Source organism: Saccoglossus kowalevskii, chromosome 20 (genome assembly GCF_978046115.1).
Source record: "Saccoglossus kowalevskii chromosome 20, keSacKowa6.1, whole genome shotgun sequence".
NCBI lineage: Eukaryota > Metazoa > Hemichordata > Enteropneusta > Harrimaniidae > Saccoglossus > Saccoglossus kowalevskii.
Window position 1 is genome coordinate 3,813,194 of NC_140660.1, and position 26,168 is coordinate 3,839,361.

The 26,168-nt window shown below is 38.1% G+C and overlaps 2 long non-coding RNA genes across 4 annotated transcripts in view; one reads left to right on the forward strand and one right to left on the reverse strand.

Moving 5' to 3' along the window:
* LOC144356112 (uncharacterized) overlaps window positions 1-22,684 on the forward strand; it is a 35,081-nt gene extending 12,397 nt beyond the window's left edge. The window contains exons 2-4 of one of the 3 annotated variants that reach the window (XR_014927976.1): window positions 21,931-22,018; window positions 22,220-22,324; window positions 22,541-22,684. This is a non-coding gene — a long non-coding RNA (uncharacterized LOC144356112). Of the gene's footprint in view, window positions 1-21,930; window positions 22,080-22,156; window positions 22,325-22,540 lie in introns of those variants that run through there. The other 2 variants (XR_013421381.2, XR_014927975.1) reach the window with 2 other exon arrangements.
* A 1,039-nt stretch (window positions 22,685-23,723) lies between these two features.
* LOC146729916 (uncharacterized) lies at window positions 23,724-24,641 on the reverse strand. The gene is made up of 2 exons (XR_014927810.1): window positions 24,345-24,641; window positions 23,724-23,870 (listed from the first exon to the last, which is right to left on the reverse strand). It is a non-coding gene; the product is annotated as an uncharacterized LOC146729916 (long non-coding RNA).
* Between the last annotated feature and the right edge of the window lie 1,527 nt (window positions 24,642-26,168).

A 26,168-nucleotide genomic window follows, 5' to 3' on the forward strand; every position in this document is an offset into this window, starting at 1 on the left:
TTTAAAAAATAAACTGGTCATCTGAAGAATAATTTAACATTGTTCACAGTGATAACAGCTCATTCTCGAAAGGAAGCTTACCCGCTCACGCTAGTCACGATAAAAATCATACACGTGTACTCTTGAATAGACAGACGTCAATGACTACGGTAAAACTTAGACTCTATTTTAGCCGGCAGGATTGATTGAAATGTCCGAAAAATGACGCCAAAATACACCTTAAAAGTCCCATTTTATTTTCTTAAATCCCATTATATTTTTTAATCCAAGGGCGAATTTACGGCAGAATTTGGTCCCTCAAATCACCGGTACGGTGCTCAAATAAGGGACACGTGAGCTTTGATTCTAACCGGATACATTGCACTGGGTCGGGGAGATAGTTTGCTAAACTTCCATGTATCTTTTGTCCAATGGGTACCTGTACTTCGAACATTCACAAGTTTTCCTAGGTAGTGCGAGACAGCTTTGTCTTTTGACCTATTAGTTTTGTGCTGACCTCTTCTCCGCGTCTTGATGTTTTGTTTTGCTTGTCATAATACTCACTGATTGATGACTTTGTTTAGATTTTGAGTTACAACTCGGCCACGACCTTTGCTTTTACCGTGAAACATGAGGAAGTTTACGTCAATTGACGGACATTGCATTTTTTAAAAACTAATGAAGCACACTGTCTATCATCCCCATTTTTTTTTGCTGATTTCTATTCTGAAAAATTCGACCGTCCGAAAATGCACCTTAATTTTGACTCTAAAAACACGTCACATTTCTAACACAAATTATTTAAAACCAGTCGAAATTTTGGAGTTTTTACGGTACTTTAGATATCAGTGTGAAAGATTAAAATTGGTTAATTATGCAAATTAGGTAATTAATATGTACAGATTTTAACCCACAATTATTCAGGTCTGTCTATTGTCCTACAGCATCCATGTACATTCATTGATATGTGATGTATAGTACCTGAGATATCAGTGTGAAAGTTGGTTAATTATGCAAATTAGGTGATTAATATGCACAAATATTTACCGGAAACTAATTGGGTCTGCATAATTCTAGATTCATTGAAATATGATGATTAGTACTTTAGATATCAGTAGAAAAGCTGAAAATTAATTATGCAAATTAGGTAATTAATATGCACAATTATTTACCCTAAAACTAATCAGGTCTCTGCATAGTCCTAAAGGATCTATGTACCAAGTTTCATTGAAATGCGATGATTAGTACTTGAGATACCCGTGGAAAAGCTGAAAATTAACTAATTATGCAAATTAGGTGATTAATATGCACAAATATTTATCGAAAACAATCAATCTCTGCATAGTCCTTGAGTATGTAAGTACCAAGTTTCATTGAAATGTAATGCTAACTACTTATATCAAATGCTGAAAATTAATTAATTATGCAAATTAGGTAATTAATATGTACTGATATTACCATAAAAACTATCAGGTCTGTGCAGTGTCGTATGACATCTATGTACCAAGTTTCATTGAAATGTGATGATTAGTACTTGAGATATCAGTGGAAAAACCGAAAATTGACTAATCATTATGCAAATTAGGTAATTAGTATCCACGGATTATTACCAAAAACTAATCAAAACCTAGCATTAGTTCAGAGCATCTATGTACCAAGTTTCATCAAAATCCAATGAGTGGTTGTTTAGATATCAGTGGAACAGTCATGGAACCACTAAAAAATAGCTAATTATCATGCAAATTAGGTAATTAATATGCACGGATTTTTACCAAAAATTAATCAAATCTGCGCATATGTTCAGAGCATCTATGTACCAAGTTTCATCAAAATCCAATGAGTGGTTCTTTAGATATCAGTGGAACAGTCATAGAACAGCTAAAAATTAGCTAATTATCATGCAAATTAGGTAATTAACGAGCATGGATTTTTACCAAAACCTAATCAAATCTGCGCATTGGCCCAGAGCATCTATGCACCAAGTTTCATCAAAAACCAATGTATGGTTCTTGAGATAGCAGTGGAACAGTCGGACACACATACACACATACACACATACACACATACACACATACACACATACAGACACACTAACTGCAAAGACTCCCATTTTGTGCTTCGCACATGGGAGTCAAAAAGGTATATTCGCTGGATTTTATTTTCACTGAATTTTTTCTTCAGTTGAATCTGTCCTTCAGCGAAAATTAATTCCAAGCGAAATTAAAGTATTTTACAGCACTACAATTGAAAAGAAAGGTGGGGTCACTGGAAAAATATTTAATAATAATAATAATAATAAAAATTTGCATTTTTACACTGATTTGTTGTGATGAAATTATAATTTTCAGATGTCAAAAGCTATATATTTTTCAGTACCAAAACAAAAATTGTTAAAACATTTTAATTTAATTTAGTGAGTTTTTCAACATGATAATAGTTTTCCATTATCATAAGTATTCTATTTTAAACGTTTGTTTCGGAACATTTCAATCTTTCCTGACGCCTGAATTATAGTTTACAATTTTCGTCGCTGGCACCTATTGAGGAACATAATGTTTTATTGTGACTAGCGTGAATGGGTAAACTCAGTTTTGTCAATGAGCGGTTATCGCTTTGAAAAATGTTAAAGCAGGAGAGTTGTCATCTGCACGGACGACCATAGCATGTCGTTGTTTACAATCGTCTACCCATAAGCCTTTGCATTTTTAGCATACATTGTCATCGTCGATTACATGTTTGTCCCAAGTATCCGTAGAATACCCCTCCACTTTAAATACTTCTTAAATGCTCAGTTTATCTTTAAAAATTTCATGTTTTATGAAAAAAAAGACATTTCCCACTCAATGCAAAAAGATCGTACAGCAATGTTAACAAAACATTTCAATTGAAAACTAAATAAATTTATTATTTAAAACATTTACCTTGTTCACCCTCAATTGTATTTTTTCAATTCTTCTTTGGTTTCATCTGAGACTCGTTTAGCTTTAGCCCGGGTTGTTTTGTCAATTACGGCCTGTGCGGGAGCATCTCCCCGGTCAAGTATAGATATCGACGAGCCAATCACAGGGCCCGCTGACATCCGGCGGGAAGTAGCACTCATTGTAAATTATCTACATAGAAAAAAAAATCAAACAAAAAAAGTAAATGTTAAGAAGTTTTCATAATATTGAATTTCAATATTTTTGGAAGTCATATATGATTACTTTAGGGTGGTCCGTAAATATTACGATCTTGTTTGATGTTTTTCAAAAAGGAATCAACTTGGTGATGTCACTGTGCAATTTGGTGATGTCAATAAAACTTAGTGATGTCACTGTGCAACTTGGTGATGTCAATGAAACTTAGCGATGTCACTGTGCAACTTGGTGATGTCACAGTGCAACTCGGTGATGCCACTGTGCAACTTGGTGATGTCACTGTGCAACTGGGTGATGCCACTTTGCAGCTTGGTGATGTCACTGTGCAACTTGGTGATGTCACTGTGCAACTGGGTGATGCCACTATGCAACTTGGTGATGTCACAGTGCAACTCCGTGACATCACCTGTGCAACTGGGTGATGCCACTGTGCAACTTGGTGATGTCACTGTGCAACTGGGTGATGCCACTTTGCAGCTTGGTGATGTCACTGTGCAACTTGGTGATGTCACTGTGCAACTGGGTGATGCCACTATGCAACTTGGTGATGTCACTATGCAACTTGGTGATGTCACTGTGCAACTGGATGATGTTACTGTGCAATTTAGTGATGTCACTGTGCAATTTAGTGATGTCACTGTGCAACTTGGTGATGTCACTGCAACTTAGTGATGCCACTGTGCAACTTAGTGATGTCACTGTGCAACTGGGTGATGTCACTGTGCAGCTTGGTGATGTTACTGTGCAACTTAGTGATGTCACTGTGCAATTATGTGATGCCACTGTGCAACTGGATGATGTCACTTTGCAACTGGGTGATGCCACTGTGCAACTGGGTGATGCCACTGTGCAACTTGGTGATGTCACTGTGCAACTGGGTGATGCCACTTTGCAGCTTGGTGATGTCACTGTGCAACTGGGTGATGTAACTGTGCAACTGGGTGATGTGATTGTGCAACTTAGTGATGTCACTGTGCAACTTGGTGATGTCACTGTGCAACTTGGTGATGTCACTGTGCAACTTAGTGATGCCACTGTGCAACTTAGTGATGTCACTTTGCTACTTAGTGATGCCACTATGCAACTTGGTGATGTCACTGTGCAACTGGATGATGTTACTGTGCAATTTAGTGATGTCACTGTGCAACTTGGTGATGTCACTGTGCAACTTGGTGATGTCACTGTGCAACTGGATGATGTTACTGTGCAATTTAGTGATGTCACTGTGCAACTTGGTGATGTCACTGTGCAACTTGGTGATGTCACTGTGCAACTTAGTGATGCCACTGTGCAACTTAGTGATGTCACTGTGCAACTGGGTGATGTCACTGTGCAACTGGGTGATGTAACTGTGCAACTTGGTGATGTCACTGTGCAGCTGGGTGATGCCACTGTGCAACTTGGTGATGCCACTGTGCAACTTGGTGCAACTGGGTAATGTAACTGTGCAACTGGATGATGTCACTGTGCAACTGGGTGATGCCACTGTGCAACTGTTGGATGTCACTGTGCAACTTAGTGATGCCACTGTGCAACTTAGTGATGTCACTGTGCAACTGGGTGATGTCACTGTGCAACTGGGTGATGTGATTGTGCAACTTAGTGATGTCACTGTGCAACTTGGTGATGTCACTGTGCAACTTGGTGATGTCACTGTGCAATTTAGTGATGCCACTGTGCAACTTAGTGATGTCACTTTGCTACTTAGTGATGCCACTATGCAACTTGGTGATGTCACTGTGCAACTGGATGATGTTACTGTGCAATTTAGTGATGTCACTGTGCAACTTGGTGATGTCACTGTGCAACTTGGTGATGTCACTGTGCAACTGGATGATGTTACTGTGCAATTTAGTGATGTCACTGTGCAACTTGGTGATGTCACTGTGCAACTTGGTGATGTCACTGTGCAACTTAGTGATGCCACTGTGCAACTTAGTGATGTCACTGTGCAACTGGGTGATGTCACTGTGCAACTGGGTGATGTAACTGTGCAACTTGGTGATGTCACTGTGCAGCTGGGTGATGCCACTGTGCAACTTGGTGATGCCACTGTGCAACTTGGTGCAACTGGGTAATGTAACTGTGCAACTGGATGATGTCACTGTGCAACTGGGTGATGCCACTGTGCAACTGTGGGATGTCACTGTGCAACTTAGTGATGCCACTGTGCAACATAGTGATGTCACTGTGCAACTGGGTGATGTCACTATGCAACTTGGTGATGTCACTGTGCAACTTAGTGATGCCACTGTGCAACTTAGTGATGTCACTGCGCAACTGGGTGATGTCACTATGCTACTTGGTGATGTCACTGTGCAACTGGATGATGTTACTGTGCAATTTAGTGATGTCACTGTGCAACTTGGTGATGTCACTGTGCAACTTGGTGATGTCACTGTGCAACTTAGTGATGCCACTGTGCAACTTGGTGATGTCACTGTGCAACTGGATGATGTTACTGTGCAATTTAGTGATGTCACTGTGCAACTTGGTGATGTCACTGTGCAACTGGGTTATGTAATTGTGCAAGTTAGTGATGCCACTGTGCAACTTGGTGATGCCACTGTGCTACTTAGTGATGCCACTATGCAACTTGGTGATGTCACTGTGCAACTTGGTGATGTCATTGTGCAACTGGGTGATGTAACTGTGCAACTTAGTGATATCACTGTGCAACTTGGTGATGTCACTGTGCAACTTGGTGATGTCACTGTGCAACTGGATGATGTTACTGTGCAATTTAGTGATGTTACTGGGCAACTTGGTGATGTCACTGTGCAACTTGGTGATGTCACTGTGCAACTTAGTGATGCCACTGTGCAACTTAGTGATGTCACTGTGCAACTGGGTGATGTCACTGTGCAGCTGGGTGATGTCACTGTGCAACTGGGTGATGTAACTGTGCAACTTGGTGATGTCACTGTGCAACTGGGTGATGCCACTTTGCAGCTTGGTGATGTCACTGTGCAACTGGGTGATGTAACTGTGCAACTGGGTGATGTGATTGTGCAACTTAGTGATGTCACTGTGCAACTTGGTGATGTCACTGTGCAACTTGGTGATGTCACTGTGCAACTTAGTGATGCCACTGTGCAACTTAGTGATGTCACTTTGCTACTTAGTGATGCCACTATGCAACTTGGTGATGTCACTGTGCAACTGGATGATGTTACTGTGCAATTTAGTGATGTCACTGTGCAACTTGGTGATGTCACTGTGCAACTTGGTGATGTCACTGTGCAACTTAGTGATGCCACTGTGCAACTTAGTGATGTCACTGTGCAACTGGGTGATGTCACTGTGCAACTGGGTGATGTAACTGTGCAACTTGGTGATGTCACTGTGCAGCTGGGTGATGCCACTGTGCAACTTGGTGATGCCACTGTGCAACTTGGTGCAACTGGGTAATGTAACTGTGCAACTGGATGATGTCACTGTGCAACTGGGTGATGCCACTGTGCAACTGTGGGATGTCACTGTGCAACTTAGTGATGCCACTGTGCAACATAGTGATGTCACTGTGCAACTGGGTGATGTCACTATGCAACTTGGTGATGTCACTGTGCAACTTAGTGATGCCACTGTGCAACTTAGTGATGTCACTGCGCAACTGGGTGATGTCACTATGCAACTTGGTGATGTCACTGTGCAACTGGATGATGTTACTGTGCAATTTAGTGATGTCACTGTGCAAGTTGGTGATGTCACTGTGCAACTTGGTGATGTCACTGTGCAACTTAGTGATGCCACTGTGCAACTTGGTGATGTCACTGTGCAACTGGATGATGTTACTGTGCAATTTAGTGATGTCACTGTGCAACTTGGTGATGTCACTGTGCAACTGGGTTATGTAATTGTGCAAGTTAGTGATGCCACTGTGCAACTTGGTGATGCCACTGTGCTACTTAGTGATGCCACTATGCAACTTGGTGATGTCACTGTGCAACTTGGTGATGTCATTGTGCAACTGGGTGATGTAACTGTGCAACTTAGTGATATCACTGTGCAACTTGGTGATGTCACTGTGCAACTTGGTGATGTCACTGTGCAACTGGATGATGTTACTGTGCAATTTAGTGATGTTACTGGGCAACTTGGTGATGTCACTGTGCAACTTGGTGATGTCACTGTGCAACTTAGTGATGCCACTGTGCAACTTAGTGATGTCACTGTGCAACTGGGTGATGTCACTGTGCAGCTGGGTGATGTCACTGTGCAACTGGGTGATGTAACTGTGCAACTTGGTGATGTCACTGTGCAACTGGGTGATGTCACTGTGCAGCTGGGTGATGCCACTGTGCAACTTGGTGCAACTGGGTAATGTAACTGTGCAACTGGATGTCACTGTGCAACTTGGTGATGTCACTGTGCAACTTGGTGATGTCACTGTGCAACTGGGTGATGCCACTGTGCAGCTGGGTGATGCCACTGTGCAACTTGGTGCAACTGGGTAATGTAACTGTGCAACTGGATGATGTCACTGTGCAACTGGGTGATGCCACTGTGCAACTGTGGGATGTCACTGTGCAACTTAGTGATGCCACTGTGCAACTTAGTGATGTCACTGTGCAACTGGGTGATGTCACTATGCAACTTGGTGATGTCACTGTGCAACTTAGTGATGCCACTGTGCAACTTAGTGATGTCACTGTGCAACTGGGTGATGTCACTATGCAACTTGGTGATGTCACTGTGCAACTGGATGATGTTACTGTGCAATTTAGTGATGTCACTGTGCAACTTGGTGATGTCACTGTGCAACTTGGTGATGTCACTGTGCAACTTAGTGATGCCACTGTGCAACTTAGTGATGTCACTGTGCAACTGGGTGATGTCACTGTGCAGCTGGGTGATGTCACTGTGCAACTGGGTGATGTAACTGTGCAACTTGGTGATGTCACTGTGTAACTGGGTGATGTCACTGTGCAGCTGGGTGATGCCACTGTGCAACTTGGTGCAACTGGGTAATGTAACTGTGCAACTGGATGATGTCACTGTGCAACTTGGTGATGTCACTGTGCAACTTGGTGATGTCACTGTGCAACTGGGTGATGTCACTGTGCAGCTGGGTGATGCCAATGTGCAACTTGGTGATGCCACTGTGCTACTTAGTGATGTCACTGTGCAACTTGGTGATGTCACTGTGCAACTTGGTGATGTCACTGTGCAACTGGGTGATGTCACTGTGCAGCTGGGTGATGCCACTGTGCAACTTGGTGCAACTGGGTAATGTAACTGTGCAACTGGATGATGTCACTGTGCAACTTGGTGATGTCACTGTGCAACTTGGTGATGTCACTGTGCAACTTAGTGATGCCACTGTGCAACTTAGTGATGTCACTGTGCAACTTGGTGATGTCACTGTGCAACTTGGTGATGTCACTATGCAACTGTGGGATGTCACTGTGCAACTTAGTTATGTCACTGTGCTACTTAGTGATGTCACTGTGCAACTTGGTGAAGCCACTGTGCAACTTGGTGATGCCACTGTGCAACTGGGTGATGTAACTGTGCAAGTTAGTGATGCCACTGTGCAACTTGGTGATGCCACTGTGCTACTTAGTGATGCCACTATGCAACTTGGTGATGTCACTGTGCAACTTGGTGATGTCACTGTGCAACTGGGGGATGTAACTGTGCAACTGGGGGATGTAACTGTGCAACTTGGTGATGTCACTGTGCAACTTGGTGATGTCACTGTGCAACTGGGTGATGTAACTGTGCAACTTAGTGATATCACTGTGCAACTTGGTGATGCCACTGTGCAACTTGGTTATGTCACTGTGCTACTTAGTGATGCCACTATGCAACTTGGTGATGTCACTGTGCAACTGGGTGATGTAACTGTGCAACTTAGTGATGCCACTGTGCAACTTGGTGATGCCACTGTGCAACTGGGTGATGTCACTGTGCAACTGGGTGATGTAACTGTGCAACTTAGTGATATCACTGTGCAACTTGGTGATGCCACTGTGCAACTTGGTTATGTCACTGTGCTACTTAGTGATGCCACTATGCAACTTGGTGATGTCACTGTGCAACTGGGTGATGTAACTGTGCAACTTAGTGATGCCACTGTGCAACTTGGTGATGCCACTGTGCAACTGGGTGATGTCACTGTGCAACTTAGTGATGTCACTGTGCAACTTAGTGATGTCACTGTGCAACTTAGTGTTGTCACTTTTACAACTATGGAAAGTGATGATGTCATTGAAAAGCTTGGTGAAGTCACTAAACATTTGTACATGCAAAATTCTGGCTCAATAAGCTAAGCCATGGTAACTTAATTTATGACATTGTGAAATGCCCACATATGATGGGATCTGTAAAAAAAAGGCCAGGGACATCTGCTTGTACTTTGCTTCCCTGACAATAAAATGACACTGGCAGGAAAGAAATACAAGCTAGTACCAGTATACTGTAAAGCCATTTATTTTCACTACTGGGTAGCATTTCATTTCACTATTTTAATGTTTTGAGCAATTTCACTGGGTTCACAGACTTGGCAGGAAAACAACGAATTCTATTGTTACTCACATGTCTATATGGATTTTATTTACCTATCAGCAAAAATACTAGTAGTTAAAATTAAAAACCAGTGAATAATTAATATGTTTACAGTAAGTTTGGTTAGTTACATGTGTAGTCTCACAACAATGGATACATTTACTACTGTAAATCACTATTGTACACAAAGCAACTAGTCTATTTTAATCTCAGTCACGGTTGAAAGATTATTTCAGTCAGATTGTCTATCAAAAAGTTGCAGAGCAGTGTTACTGACATACGTACCACAGAATTCAGATTTTTTAAACTGAAAACAAATATCAGTATTATGAAAAAAAATCTCACAATACTTTACAAGAAAAACAGCTATGGTACTACAAAATATTTTATTTTCGCTCAGGATTTATTTTCTTATTTTTCGCTGAATGCACGAGTTCGTGAAAATAAAATCCAGTAAATATACCTTTTTTTATATGTTATACATTCAACTCATCAAAAATTAGTGAAAATAAATTCTATTCAAAATACCAAAAAAGTATTTTCAGTGAAAATTAATTCCAGCTAAAATACCGGGGGGGGGGGTAAGGTATCACATAAAACTAGCAGGGTAAGTATAGGAGTCGGATGGTGTCACTGTATCACGAAAAATAATAGGTGACGAAATTACTACGTGGTGGATACAGTGGGACGGTTTAAATGAAATGTCATTATAAGGCTCCCTCAGCCCTCATTGTAATCCTAACTTTGTCCCCACCAGTGCCCCTCCTATATTTTAATTTGATATGCCCCTCTTTAAGAAATGTATAGTTACCAGGAGGGGCATGTAGAATTATATTGCTGGAGTGATATAGTTTAGGTTAGGGGTGGGGGGGCCTTAAAGAAGTCATTCTGTTTAAATCAGAGGTGAAACTAAGGTCTGTCCACCTGTTACAGACAGGCAGATTTTAGCTGGGACAGGTAAATTAAGGTCTGTCCACCTATTACAGACAAGCAGATTTTAGCTGGGACAGGTAAACGTAGAAATTGCCTGTCCCTGTGGAATTAAGGCCTGTCAACCTGTTCAAGATAGGCAGATTTTAGCTGGGACAGGTAAATGTAGAAATTGCCTGTACCGTGGAATTAAGGCCTGTCCACCTGTTCAAGATAGGCAGATTTTAGCTGGGACAGGTAAATGTGGAAATGGTCTGTCCCTGTAGAATTAAGGCCTGTCGACCTGTTCAAGATGGGCAGATTTTAGCTGGGACAGGTAAATGTGGAAATGGTCTGTCCCTGTGGAATTAAGGCCTGTCAACCTGTTCAAGATGGGCAGATTTTAGCCAGGACAGACAAAAGTAGAAACTGCCTGTGGACTGAAATATGACCTATTTTGATCTTTAAAAAACCTCTGTTATTTATGTAATCGCATTTATTATGGTTGGGAGAAGGGTAGGGGGATTATTCAAGGTGACGAAAGTTCACTGGAGGTTAAAGTTATTCATAGTATGGTTTCTATAACAACGCAGTCATGTACTACACAAGTACTGACCACTCTGTTGTTAAGATTCTCAGGCTGCCGTATCAAGATCAGAAAGATAAGGCCTGTGTCAATACTACCAATACTAGTACTCACCAGTTCGTAGAGGTGAACTCTCTTAGCGGTGTCATCACTAAGAACCAATCACCAAAGAAATTAAAAAAAACTGTTGTGTCCTGGAAGATTCACTTGATAAAAAAAATACTCAAAAATCTTTGACATCTAGCAAGAGGGGTTGGGTAACTGTGATGTTCAAAATTTTGAAATAAAAATATAGGGTCAACGAACTACGCTTTCCACAAAAGCAACCTAAAAAAATTTATCAAAAACGTGTGTTTTAAATAGTTTACAATTGGTTCCTATGACAGAAAAATTATATTAAATAACATTTTGTTCAGTGACCTATGCTAAAAAAATTCTATGTAGTATCAAGTGGGCTCCATATGACTGTCACAAAAAATGGAGAATTTTGAATAATTATGTTACTGTAAAATATTTTAGCTGGAATTAATTTCTGCTGACAACAATTTGTTGGGGTTTTGTATGGAATTTATTTTCACTGATTTCTGACAAGTTGAATGTAAAATACAGGAAAAAAGGTATATTCACTGGATTTTATTTTCACTGAATAATTTCTTCAACGAAAATAAAGTATTTTACAGTAAGTTATCCATAGAAAATGACTTGCATGTATGTGAATCAACACTCAACGATTCTTGAATTATTTACTGTGACCAATCTTTTCTGTGTTCTAATTTAATGGTACAGAACTACCTCAAAATCATATATCGTATATATAAATCATATAAATATAATCATATTTTCATATATGTCAAAATTGAATTAATTTTGTAAAAAAAAAAAAAACATTTTCATGATTTCTTGAAAATCAGGGACTTTTTCTCTGGAGGTCATGCAACAGCGAGTGTTAGCGACTTTTGTAGTTACATACTTTATTACGATACACAATTAAGATCGTATTATGAGCGAACTCTGTGAATCCAAAATGCCACAAAATAAACTGAGATGAAATAACCCCAGTTCTTACCTACTTAAAAATGATTAATTTTCACTGGGATTAAATTTCGCTTATTTAGCATTTCAGGCATATTTAGTGGGTTTTAAATTCTCGGTTTTATCATTTAGATAATGTGTTCTGTGCTAAATTTTACATATTCACTGGGTTTTAATTTAGCGCATTTTCCAGTCAACGAAATAAGCAAAATTATAACCCAGTGAATAAATAATCCTTTTACAGTAGACTTACACATACATTTGCATTATTATTTCTAGAAATGTCTGTTTTTCTGATTTCTCACAATTTATGAATTTCAACACGATTTCCTTCGGAGGGTGGGTATGCAATTAGAAATATACTTAGTTCCTTATTTGGAGGCATGGCAATGTAATTCCCAGTTCTCGAATCGATAGCGTTTGCGTATTCATCGTTTGTGCGCATATTGCGTGACCTGAGGTAAACCGGAATATTTTGTTTTATTTGCTGTAAATTACACAAACTTTTTTTAGCAATGAATTATTGAATAATGTCCTAAGCTAATTGTTTGACAACTAAATCCCTGCTTTTACCAATCATTTCAACGCCAAACAAAAAGTTTTCGCATATCAAAATCTTTCTATTAGTTAGTTTGACCATTATTTTGATGAGAATTGTCACCTGATTTTTGTTAACATTTTGAAAATGGCCACATTCAAGTTTCTGCATTTCTTCTCTTCGACCACAAACAAACTAATCACACCTTAATTCTATATTTTTTTAGATTTTTTTTTCGTGTTTTGAAATGACTTAAATCAAACTTCTACAACCATGTAACATATTTCAATCACACAATTATCATAATTTTATTAATTTTGCTACGAACAATTAAGCCACCTCCTAAAAAAAATAGTTTTTCATCAAACCACTTGGTCTGATGTTCCTAAGTTATGTTCAACATTTTTTGAGGGATTTTTACTTTGTGAAAATTTCCTAAAATTTATTTTTCTACCTACATAATTAAAAAAAAAAATGTTCATAGACTGAACAAGTTAAAGGGTATTTAAAAACGGTATTGTATAATATTTTGATAATTTGGGTTAAAAAAATAAAAATTGAAAATTTGGAAAATGCTTTATACACTCAAAAAAAATAATATCTTTGTACAAATTACGGACTAATAAAATAGCTGATTACATTTTACATCTCGCCCATGTCTACGAATTGACATTTTTTATTTATTTAAATTAGATCATAAAATCTGTATTAGAAGCCGCATCCCTAATATAAGTCGCACCCATTCTTTTTGAACAATTGAGAACCACAAATTCACTATTTCTCATATGTGCAGATGCTCTAATAGAAGCTGCATCCCCTCTGTTGCATTGTATCATTTTAATAGAAGCCTTGGCTTTTAATACAGAATTTACAGTATTAAGAAAATAAAAATAATTGATTACAGCTTACGAAAATACCCTTTGCCGACACTCAAGTTATATTGAAATTTTTTTGACAACACTAGTTTCAATCACTCTTTAAAGTGTAAGATATATTCTCAAAGACGGAGCTATGTCACGATCACCCAAACGTTGCCAGGACCAATCATAAACAATTGACATTAAATATTTTGATTAACACCTCGGTTTTCCCCACGCTAACCAACTTTCCCCCACGCTAAAGAAAAAAATCTCTTGTCTTCTACTGACTTCCTGCTCCAGTCCATCTTTCAGAATAAGCTTAGTGTTCTCAGCAGGAATTTAAATACATCGATGGAATTGTTCCATCAGTTTAGAAAGTATGAGAAAATTACTGTAAAAGGGTTAATTATTCACTGGGTTTTAATTTTGCTTATTTCGCTGACTGCAAAATGTTCTAAAATAAAACCCAGTGAATGTGTAAAATTTAGCACATTATCTAAATAATAAAACTGTGAATTTTAAACCCACTGAATATGCCTAAAATGGTAAATCAGTGAAATTTAAACGCAGTGAAAATTAGTCATTTTACAGTACCCATCTATGTGGAACTACATGTAAAAGCATGTATTTTGTTTCCCTCATAGTATTTTGCTTATTATGAAAACATATTTTAATTTTATTCTACACTTATAGTCACTTGTTTTTCTTAAAATTGTGTGAGACAATTTATCTCATGAGAGTAAAAACCGAGGGACAAAAAATTAAACCATTGTGTCTGGTGAAAAAACTTGAAGCTCAGAAAAATAAAAACAGGAATCACGTTCAATCATGCTGACCTTGAGGGAGAACTTTGTTTTGTAAATATTACGAGTGACCATGACTTCAATCAAACACCGATCACTCCGCGATAACACTAAATATAGCTTATGTTCTTCTGAAACTTAAACTGTTACGGTGTAAACATGACAATTTACGTTTCCTGCGAAACTCGATCGCCGAAAACAAGTGTTTTTTATCGAGAACGCTTAGCGCCATTGTCGGGTGATATAACTATAAAAACAAAACAGATAAACTCGACACTACAGGTACATGGTACGTACTTCAGATATGCTACAATCTCGGTACCCAGTATTTTAGTTCTAGCGGGGATCGTGGCCTGGAGGCGATTGTTCCAGTTCGCTGCATCGTAAACAGCACACACGATAACCAACGTCTCGTTGAAAGGGGTCCTACTATTTAAAGTGTAACTGAATTGGGACAATTGACTTTTTGTGTGTGCAAAATTTATTTATAAAAACATTATGAAAAAAAATCAAGTGAAAAATGTACATAAATTAAGTAAACGATCAATAATAATGTTCTGGATAAGGACACGCCCACGTTCAGTTTCTTGGTCGACTCAGAGCGAGGCTCCAACTAGAGTATCTAATTAGCATACAAGGGTACTTTGTGACGTCACGGGGGGAACTTGTCATCGTCTCACAATGGCCGCTATACGTATGCAGTGCTCGGAAAGCGACACGGAATCTATGTTATCGTCTGACGAGAGTTATGAAATCGAAGAGTAAGATGACAATGAGAGATGTCACGATTTTGTTTTAGAGTGCCAGGGACAAATTGGCCCATACAGGTTTGAACCTGCAAGAAAAGTACGCGATGTTGGTGATCGTGTACCTTCCCAAAATGACCATGACACAGAGTTTGAACATCGTGACCGGCTTGGTTTCCAGTTTCTGTCTTTTGTTCATCCAAATTCTAAACACATATCAGTGTGCAATTTTCAGTTTCTTGATCTTCTGAAGAAATCATGTAAAGACACAAAGTACGTGAACGGTGAATGCGTCCAGTGCTTACATTTTCCAATCGCCATTTTGTGTTTTGTTGTTGTTGTTCCACGATCGATCTAGTTATTTCGACTCTGGCATAATAACATGAATACATTCTAAACTTTTCAAGCAAATTAATATTCATATTCTACATGGAAAATATTATTCTTCTGGTTATTTACACAGTTATTCCCGAAACCCAAATAATTCATAACGAATCCAGATGGTGGATCAACAAATGATTCGGGCGTAAAATGGACACTGCAAATAACGGTATATGGAGAAGGTCCATCCCAATGTTTCCTGGTGTTCTTGACGGCTTTGGTCCACTGATGTCATAAATTCGAATCTTTTGGGAACCCATAAAGACTTACGCGATCGCCGTGTGTGTTACTACACCCGCCAACAACACAGCGTTTCCCCATGAAAACGATCGTGGTAACTCGTTGTATATAATGGTAACTCGTAAGAATTCTCGATCTTGGTAACTCGTTGTATATGTTTACGAAACGCGTGCGTATGGAAAATGATAAACAATCCTGTCTGCTAGCTAGCTCATGCTTTATGCTCCAGTTGGTGGCGCCATTTCGGTTACATTTGTAATGCCGAAAAAACTCGAAGGTGATGGGAGAGGGGGGCGTGGCGCGATTTCGGAATATCATTGACTGTTTACCCAATTTATATACCCTTTTCACTTGATTTTTTTTCATAATGTTGTTTATAAATAAATTTTGCACACAAAAAAAGTCAATTGTCCCAATTCAGTTACACTTTAACGCCCGGACACGCGAGGGAGTGTCCGGGCACGCGCGGAGGCGAACAGGGGGGAATACCTAACGCGCGGGGCAGCGGCAGCAATCTTTGTACTGTATAATATTCGTTTATGCTCATAATTTGAACTGGGGTGGCGAATTCGAGCAGCTATCCACACTTTTTATGATCGACGCCCGGGCATTCCGGCGAGTCGAGTCCGCCATGTTGTTTACTAATTTTGGTTAGCGTTTAACAATAGGACAATACCATTCGATCCATGGGGGTGACAGTCCTACGAATGTGCCGACATTGTCGAAGGACAAGGACAGGAAAAGTTTGTGCAAGTGTGGCGAGACTCCCGTAGTTACGCGGAAATTATTTACCTCATGTGAAAAAAAAAGCATTTTCGAGCATACGTATCGAGACCAAACATAATTTGTCGATAATCGAGTGTTGCAAGAAAAAGTGAGATTGTCGCAAAATGTAGCAAATCGTTTTCAAAACAGTGCCGTGCCGCTAAGAAAGTCTCGCTTTGTTTGCGCCCACTGTAAAACATGTATAGTAAACAAACCGCCCTGTATAGTAAATAGACAGACAGGTTTGGAAAAGATCGATCACGGGGCGTGTATACAGAAAACTACTGGTATGTAGCTCGCCAACTGGGCTTGGGATCTCTCCATCGCGTCAAGTGGTCATTCATTCGCAAACGTGAATTCGTACAGCGGGCGATGAACTAAACTTGACCTTTCGATGTGTCGCTTCCAAGGCGTTGTGATACTCTCTTTATTACTACCTATATCCATGCTATATTTAATAAAAGTGGGAACGTCATTCAGTTTCATTGTTAACGGCAGGTTACACTAGCGCACCGGAAGCATGTGTGCGAATAGAGGTCATAGCCGTCGCATCGCGATTTTATAGTAGCTCACATACCGGACTCACACACCGGACTCACACCCTGCTCGGGGATCATGTGGTCTGTGTTACGAGCCCGGCCGTTACAAATTGGTCTGGGATCAGCTTGTAAATAATCTACTGTAACTATACACTGCACAAACAAACTACAAGAGATTCCATAAAATAGAAATACAAGGTGGCGTTTATCACGCCATTAATTTATTCAAGACCTTTTGTTACCTGTTATAGCTCCAAACAGAAACAACACATGCTTTGTCTCTCGAAGCAACTCGCCCTGGTTATGTAAATGTTTTCCCTTACCATCAGGCTCCAAGCCGGAACAAATGACAACCTTTTTTTTTCTGAATTACACAAGTTCATCATATTTGGTATGTCATGTTTATTTGAAAAAAAACGTGCCTTGCTTGGGTTGAACCACAGTTACTAAAAAATAGTGACCGTGGTTGAACTGAATTAGGGACAGTGTATGTTCCCCTCTTTGTTGTAGTTGTACAATAGAGTGTCAATCACAGCTGAATACGTGTCGCGGCGTCAACCTTTGAAATATGTGGACGAAACGTAATATATTCCGTACGCTATACTGTGCACGAGATTGACCAAACTCTGTGTTTTCGACAAGAGGTATAAACCAGGTTTACCGTAAACTGCGTGTACAATAAGAAATTTACCGCATGCTGTAAGAGTGGGGACAGGGGGTGGGTGACTGGTACAGGAAATAAAATAGGCATCTTAAGTTTTTACAGGAAGTTACCATTTACAGTAAAAAAATCGATTTTTACACTTAAAGATATATTTGATATTTTGTGTTTAAGAATCTATATTGAAAGCTTAATGTGGAAAATGCTTTATACACTTACAAAATATACGATCTTTGTACAAATCATGGATGAATAAAACGGTTGATTACAATTTAAATCTTGTCCATGGCTACGAATATACGTTTTTTATTTGTTTGAATTACATTACAAAGTATAAAAACATTGGACGAAAATATCCCCTCTGTACCGTACACGAGATTTACCGAACTCTGTACCGTTCACGATATTTAACCGTATGCGATATTCTTAGGATACCGACTTTATTGCAAGTGTGCGTAGCATTGTCACCTGCATACAATGCTGTGTTTACGGGGACACATAACAATGAGAAAACAACCTGAGGTGAATAATTTCTGCGTAACAGACGTCTTACATGGTCATTTTTAAATGAATCTTACTAAACAATACTACGGGAGTCTCGCCACACTTGCACAAACTTGTCCTGTCCTTGTCCTTCGACAATGTCGGCACATTCGTAGGACTGTCACCCCCATGGATCGAATGGTATTGTCCTATTGTTAAACGCAAACCAAAATTAGTAAACAACATGGCGGACTCGACTCGCCGGAATGCCCGGGCGTCGATCATAAAAAGTGTGGATAGCTGCTCGAATTCGCCACTCCGGTTCAAATTTTGAGCATAAACAAATATTATACAGTACAAAGATTGCTGCCGCTGCCCCGCGCGTTAGGTATTTCCCCCTGTTCGCCTCCGCGCGTGCCCGGACACTCCCTCGCGTGTCCGGGCGTTAAATAGTAGGACCGTGTCCGTGTTGGTTTTAACACACAACACTATGCAAAAATTAACACACAAGAAAACTTGAAAGAAGACACCGCTGTTCAAAATCAACGTACACGTGTAACATCGGCCTAAAGTGTTGTGTGTAGGATTTGTCGAGTTGAACAATAACCGGCAGCGATGCGTCAAGCTCTTGTTTGTTTAATCTGCACTTGCACTCGAGCGTAGTAACCTTCATTGATGTTTTCAGCTTCATGACTCGTTCATAAAATTAAATTCATAAGCCATAATCAGTCAGCGATACAAGGAATACTTATTTTTCACTATTACCTTACTTTCCCGAGTATAAGCCCAGGGACCTGAACATGTAAAATCATAAAAAAATAAAGGGTGGGCTTATACTCGAGGAAAACCTCAGAAAAAATAATTTGTTGGTTAAAACTGTAACCATCTTCCCAGCCTCGAAACATAATCCAAATTACATTTTTCGTTCACAGCACCGGTCTCTGGGGGAATATTACGTCTTTTTGAGAAAATGAAAATGAAAAACGAGCAGTCGTTGATTTCAACGGCGCTTTTTACAATGAAGAAACAAATATGAACAAAAAACAAAAAAAATATTACAGTACGATTCACATACCGTCTGAATTTATGGTGCAAAAATGGGTAGGGTCTGTGGGAAAACAGTCGAAGGCAAGATCGTCTGTTAACTCTCGATACAAAGCTATTTCCGCCATGGTTTCATCATAATTTGACCTGAACAACTTCCTTTGACCTAACAGGTCACATCTTTCATAACCAATGAAAATGTTCTGTCATACAGTCGAATTCACACATTTGATACATTTCGTAAGTCTTATTGCCCCAGCATTTCTGAGTGAGAAATATTCATATAATGATAATTTAGTACAACATTTAGATGATTGGTTATCAGTTACACACTGAAACAAAAATTTTGTTTGTAAATCACTCTGGTGATGTACAATTAGCAATAATATCTAAGGGCGAGGAACTGCTTTTCAAAAAGATATACATGTATATACTATATATAACTATTCATTTCAAGCATCATTTTGTTGGACCATTACATTTTCACAGTGATATCTCTTGATATATGGTATTCGTAGTTCAATAAGACCCACTTGTTGCATAAAAACAATATATGAGATTGCCTTTGTGCTTATCATGAGAATGACAAATACACACCTAACAACATTAGAATGTTTGGCACCAAACCATGTTTATAATTGGCATAAACTTTACCCTTCCCTCTCTTGCCCTGCTGTATCTCATTCTCTGTCCTGCTTTTTTCCATTGCTTTAAAACATGAAATATCAAACAAAAGAAGCAGAGTCAGAAAGTAAAAGGTTGCACATATTTACATTTTGTTTTCTTTGAGTCTAACTAATTGGTTCATAATTAGTTTTTTTTACTCCTCCAAAGTGTATTTAGTTATCGGTAATTGCTAGACTAACATTGATTAGTCAAAACAGGGCCATGTGATCATTTTCAAATATAAAACTCGACTACGGGCAGTTTAATTAAAACTCACTCAATGTTGTCATTATGTCAACTGACATCACCACTGTGTTTCTAATGTATACAAATCTGGCTATAAGATCCCTTCAAACTGCCCATTAATACTATGTACATGGATAAGAGTAAATTTACTTTTACTTTTTAGCATCTGACTTGAAAAGTCCAATTACTTACATTTATTAATAATTGGTACAGAGGCAAAACAATATTTTACAAAAATGTAAGTTAATTCTGACTATCAGCAATTGTGCACATATCTCAAATTCACACAGTCCAATGAGATCAGCACTGTCTATAGACCGAGCCAATGGAAACAGACAAGTCAGCAGATTTTCTTCATGACCGTTTAGCAACAATCTGGTTTTGTGTTCAGTATCCGGTAGACTGCTGCATTCACTAGTGGGTGTAATTTTTCCATGACGATGTACATATTACGGAGTGTGCGATGTTTCAAATCATGGCATATGGAGCTATATCTCTGTGTTTGGCGTGAATGACCGAACAGACTAAGTTTTAATTAAACTGCCCATAGTCGAGTTTTATATTTGAAAATGATCACATGGCCCTGTTTTGACTAATCAATGTTAGTCTAGCAATTACCGATAACTAAATACACTTTGGAGGAGTGAAAATATAAAGCAGATGAAATAAATGTATGTGAATGCTTATCTTTCCCTCTGTCCCGCTAATCCAGCAAAACAACAACTGCTATCAACATCACTTCAAAAGGATTACAATTTACTTGTTGAAATACAACATAACAATTTAATTTCAAACCAAGTACTTAGTGGACAGAGGCGGAGTTAATTACCCATGAGCACTTGGTGCAATCCTTGGGATTTAGCGGCCCTCCTTTAGGGATTAGTTATCACATTGGGCCATTCCAGTTTATATCTGCACCCCCCTGTTGATGAGATCGGATTTCTAGCACTGTATGATGGAGAAAATACCCCGGAATTCCAACTGTATATGGAGAAACAGAATCTGGAAATCCAGACGAGTATGGAAAAAAAATTCCTGGAAATCCAGGCAGTTATGGCTACTAAATAAAATATGGCCTAGTTTATCTCGCCACAAACCGGTTGATGAGATTGGATTTCCAACAGTATGACTAAAAAAACTTGGAATTCTGACTGTATATGGTAATTAATTTTTGTTTACACCTAAAAAGCCGATAAAAATGTTAAGATACCCAAACTAGTTACTAGAAAAAAGTGATTTTCCTATATCATTAAACCCAACTCAGGTATATATATATATATATATATATAATAAAAATAGATATAAAAGGATAAATCAAATTTTATACATCAATGAAAACAAAGTAATTTATTTATGTATTTTATTGCCTCATGTTGAGTGACATAGACAAAATTCACCTCACCTTTTCCACATGCAACTACACTTTAGAGATACCCTTACATACATGCATATTTGTTTTGTTTATAAAATCTAATCTTGAATGAATATATTTGCATTTCAAAACATTTTTCATTGCCGTTTCATTATTTTATCTTCGAAAATCATTATTACATGTAATACCAGAAAGTATGTACTCAGACAGTACAGGATTGCATTGATCCCTATTACAAGTCAGTTAATACATTCACCGTACTGCCTTCATAAACTAACATAACAGCATCCACCTCTGAATTTTTTTCAAAACATCATGTTTTTGAAACTCAGAATTTTGTCTTCATTTTCATTTATCCCTTTATACATAGTAATGTTTACCTTAAATCTTTGTCTGTATAATGATTAATATAGACTTTTTTTTTTCTTTTCAGATTCACACTGGGTTGATTTCTGATGTCAAAGTTCACAATGGATTCATATATATTGCCTCACATGATGGAACAGTGAAAATATGGAATGGTGAAGATTCTTGAAAACTACAAGTCTGAATGCTTTGATACTTTGTGTATATTTACCTTGGGTAGACCTCTCTTAGATTCGTTCATTTCATGTTGTACATTTCAATTTTGGTGAATATTTTTGTTAACAAGCAGCCTGTCGGCTGAGATAGCTCTGCTGTTAGCAATGTACATTTTTTAATCGTGTGTATTTAATATTTAGGCCAAGAACATTGGTCCAGTGGGATGTCATTATGACTAGCCAGCTCCCGTACTTTATTGGATTATAGCTTTATACCCAAACCAGGTGAAGGGAGAAATTAGAAAGGTGTGTATTTCAATGTAAATTCCTGCAGTTCATTACACTTCGTTGTTGATATTACAGTATTTTGTATATTCTATCATTTACCACAACTACAATTTTTACCATGAAGTTTCCCGGGGTGTCAACCTACTATATTGTTAGTGGCTCAGAAATCATAATATATACTGCATTTATTTCATCTGCTTTATATTTTCACTAATATTGGTTTGTTATTTTCAGAGTGCATTCAAACTATCGATGTAGGATTTCTGTCAGGCAATATGTGTATCAATAGCAGGATAGCAGTACAACCAATACATTTTTAATTTTGGAATGTTCTTTATTTTTTGTTGGAAATTGATAATAATAATAATGAAAAAACAATGTTATTTGTTGTGTTGGATTTTTATTCACATATTTTTTCTCAGCTATGTATGTATTCTGTGCCAATTACAATTCATACATTATTATGTTCATTTCCCTGACCCCAATTCACAACCACAATATATAAATAATAGCCAGTCCCCTAGTTGACTCACACTGAAGTCACACACAAACAAAAACAATGTTGACTGATTCAAATTTGTATTTACACTAATTTTGTTGAAAGTATGACATTAAAAAGGAAAACAAATAACAGACTGTCAAATATGTGTGTCATAGTTAGGCATAATTACAGCAATACCATAAAAAGTTTGTAGGTTGTTTATTACTTTTTTAGTGAGTCTTCCTTGGCCAGTCAACACTCTACCGTCACCTAATTTCTGTCCTGTAAAAGGATAAAAAAATCATATAATTATTCTAGGGCATGCAATTATAGAAGTAGCACCTTTCTAAAACACAACTCTGTACAGAACACATCAATTAAAACACATGCAATCAATGTTACCTTGTGCTGGGTAACATGCTCAAATACTTTATTATAAATAAGATTGGCTGATATCATGATATAAAAACAAATCCCAAACATATATATATCTTACCTTTTTCCTTTACAACTAAACTTCTCAACTGTGTACCCATCCATTTCTGTATATGTCCCACACAGTCTTCTTTTTGTACTATGTAATCATCACCATAGATATACTTAACAGAATTGTACGCAGAGCTGTCCCTGTCACCAATGAATGATGTACAGCTAACAATTAAAAAATTACAATTTCGAAATCCTGTTATATCAAATCTGATTAAAATAAGATCCTGGTTGGCTTAATTTTTTGTTATATATAATTACTATAATTATTATTTATTTTATTTTTTTTTAACGTTACAATTGGTTTTGTTCGTGAAAGCCACCGGAATTGTGTTATATCTAACCATGGAAGATACAACACTCATGAAACTGTAACAAATTAAATAACTTCCCGGAAATTGTGTGTTTTCAGGGATCGGCTAAATAATGAAACAGTCCCTTCTACTTCCATACTCTTCGAGGAGCCTTCGTGGTTGACTGTGCAATCAGAGATATGATTTTCAAATCATTCATAGTATTCTTCATCTTTTTCTTTGTCTTCCCATTTGTTACATTCTTTGCAGTAAATGCATAAATGTGCACTGTCCAGTATTTTTCCTGCAATGAATTATTATATACACATTATGAAAGAACAAACAATAAGCGAACGTTTGACACCTGGTATACACAAATCACCCAACATTCACAGGATGGCTCAAATGTAAAATTTCGATGTCGTTCACACATGAGACCATGAATAATACCTCAGACAACTGTCTGAGATAATACAACATTCTGTGATTATAACAAAAGATAGTACAAGACAGAAAACAAAAACGAAACAAAATCTACACAGCGACTCAAATCAAAGACAATAGACAGTTTTCAGGGGAATGAATGACGAAAAATGACCATTTATCATTTACAGTGATTACAATTTCACATAATCATTAGAAACTCGAATTTGAATGTGTATTCTATTCTATCCATGTAAATAACAATAACCTCAGGCCGGACTTGCAGCAACAATAACTATAAAATGCGTCACTGTGAATCCGTACGAAAATGGATATAATTAATGCTACTGCTTACCAGTATCAACAGAAACCACCGTAACGACGCCATTTTTTACAGAGAAACCACCGTAACGACGCCATTTTTTACAGAGAAACAACCGTAACGACGCCATTTTTTTACAGAGAAACCACCGTAACGACGCCATTTTTTGCAGAGAAACCACGGTTACTCCAGCTTCCGTCCACAGAAACTGCCACGTTAACGGTTTCATCTTCATCCTCAATTTCACCCATTTCCAATTTCATTTGTCGGAGCTCTGACGCCGCTTTTACGAACTCCATCTCAGGCTCATTCTCGGCTCCATTTGCCACTTCCACGACCTGTTTTTTATATGGTCCCCGGTGGATCGGTATCGGTAAACCCATGTACGCGGCAAATTTAGCCATCCCACGTCGGCCTTTACCGATTGCTCTTCCTGCAATTATCATTTTCTTGTTAACTTGAAACTGTTTTCCTTGTTTTTCGGAAGACGGGAAAATGCTCTCTTCAGAAGAAAAATAACACTCTGAATTTGAGCATTTTAACTGTAAGTGAGATCCCCAGCCGTGCCGCGAGTCTTCTTCCAATGTCAAATGTCCATCGCTACAACTTGAGCACCGCGCTCACCGAAAAAGTTCGCTATTTATAATGTTGACCTCGAACAGTTTCAGCGACCCATCTGTGTCAGCCATTTCATCATCGTCACTGTGTGACGATAGTTTTCTTTCAGATGCACTTCTTGGCACTTCTTCTGGTTCTTCACTGTCAGAGCATTTTTTGTACCTCCATGGTCAGAGCTACATGTTGATAAACTTTGTATCGTCACATCGTTGCAGTCTGAACTATCGGATTCATACCACGATTGGTGTGTTTTTTAGACGAAGTTTTGCCTCTTCGGACATTGGAGTCGCATTCTTCCTTTTTGGTCCCTTCCTTCTCTTCATATCTAATAATAATTTAGGAGCGCCAATTGTTGGATGTGTCGCAAACGTTCGCTAATACAGAATGATCACAGAGGCAGGGCGTGCGCGGGCTGTTTCCGTTGCTAGGTAGAACTACTTGTGCAAATTAGGTCAATATTTATTGTTTGCGCTCAAAGACGATTATCCAGAAAGCAAAGTGAGCGGTCTGCTGTTATATACACATACTCTTACTTTTTTAAAAAAGGCTTCTTTTTAGTGTATTGGTTACGATTTTTAGTGTATTGGTTACGATTTTTAGTGGGAAACACACCCATTGTCTGCAGGTAGTCAAATGCCACCAAACTATACAATAAAACAAAAAATGTATAAAAAAGTGACTTTTAAGTCTACTACATCCTTAAAGAACTGAAGATATCATTAGAAAATAAACAATATGTTTAGTGTCAAAGCAATCAGCTGTTTTCAACAAGAATTCGAAAATATCACTTTTCACCAAAATGCCAAAAATATTAATCAAAATTAGATAATTGAAGATATCATCACGAAATAAACAAATATGAGGGGAGTCCACATATAGTACCTATATTGTAATATCAATGCAATCAGACTTGGGATTTGTAACAAGAAGTCGAAAATGTCGCCAAAATTAGAGAATTAAAGATATCACTACAAAATGAACAAATTTGAGAGAGGTCTACATGTAGTACCTATATATGTAATATCAAAGCAATTGGACCACAGATCCAATTGCTTTGATATTGCATATATAGGTACTACATTTAGACTTCTGTCATATCTGTTAATTTTGTAATGATATTATTAATTCTCTAATTTTGATGAATATTTTTGTCTTTTTTTTAGTGAAAAGTGATATTTTCGATTAAGTTTGGTTGCTTTTATGTTATACATATAGGTACTACAGGTAAAACTCACTCAG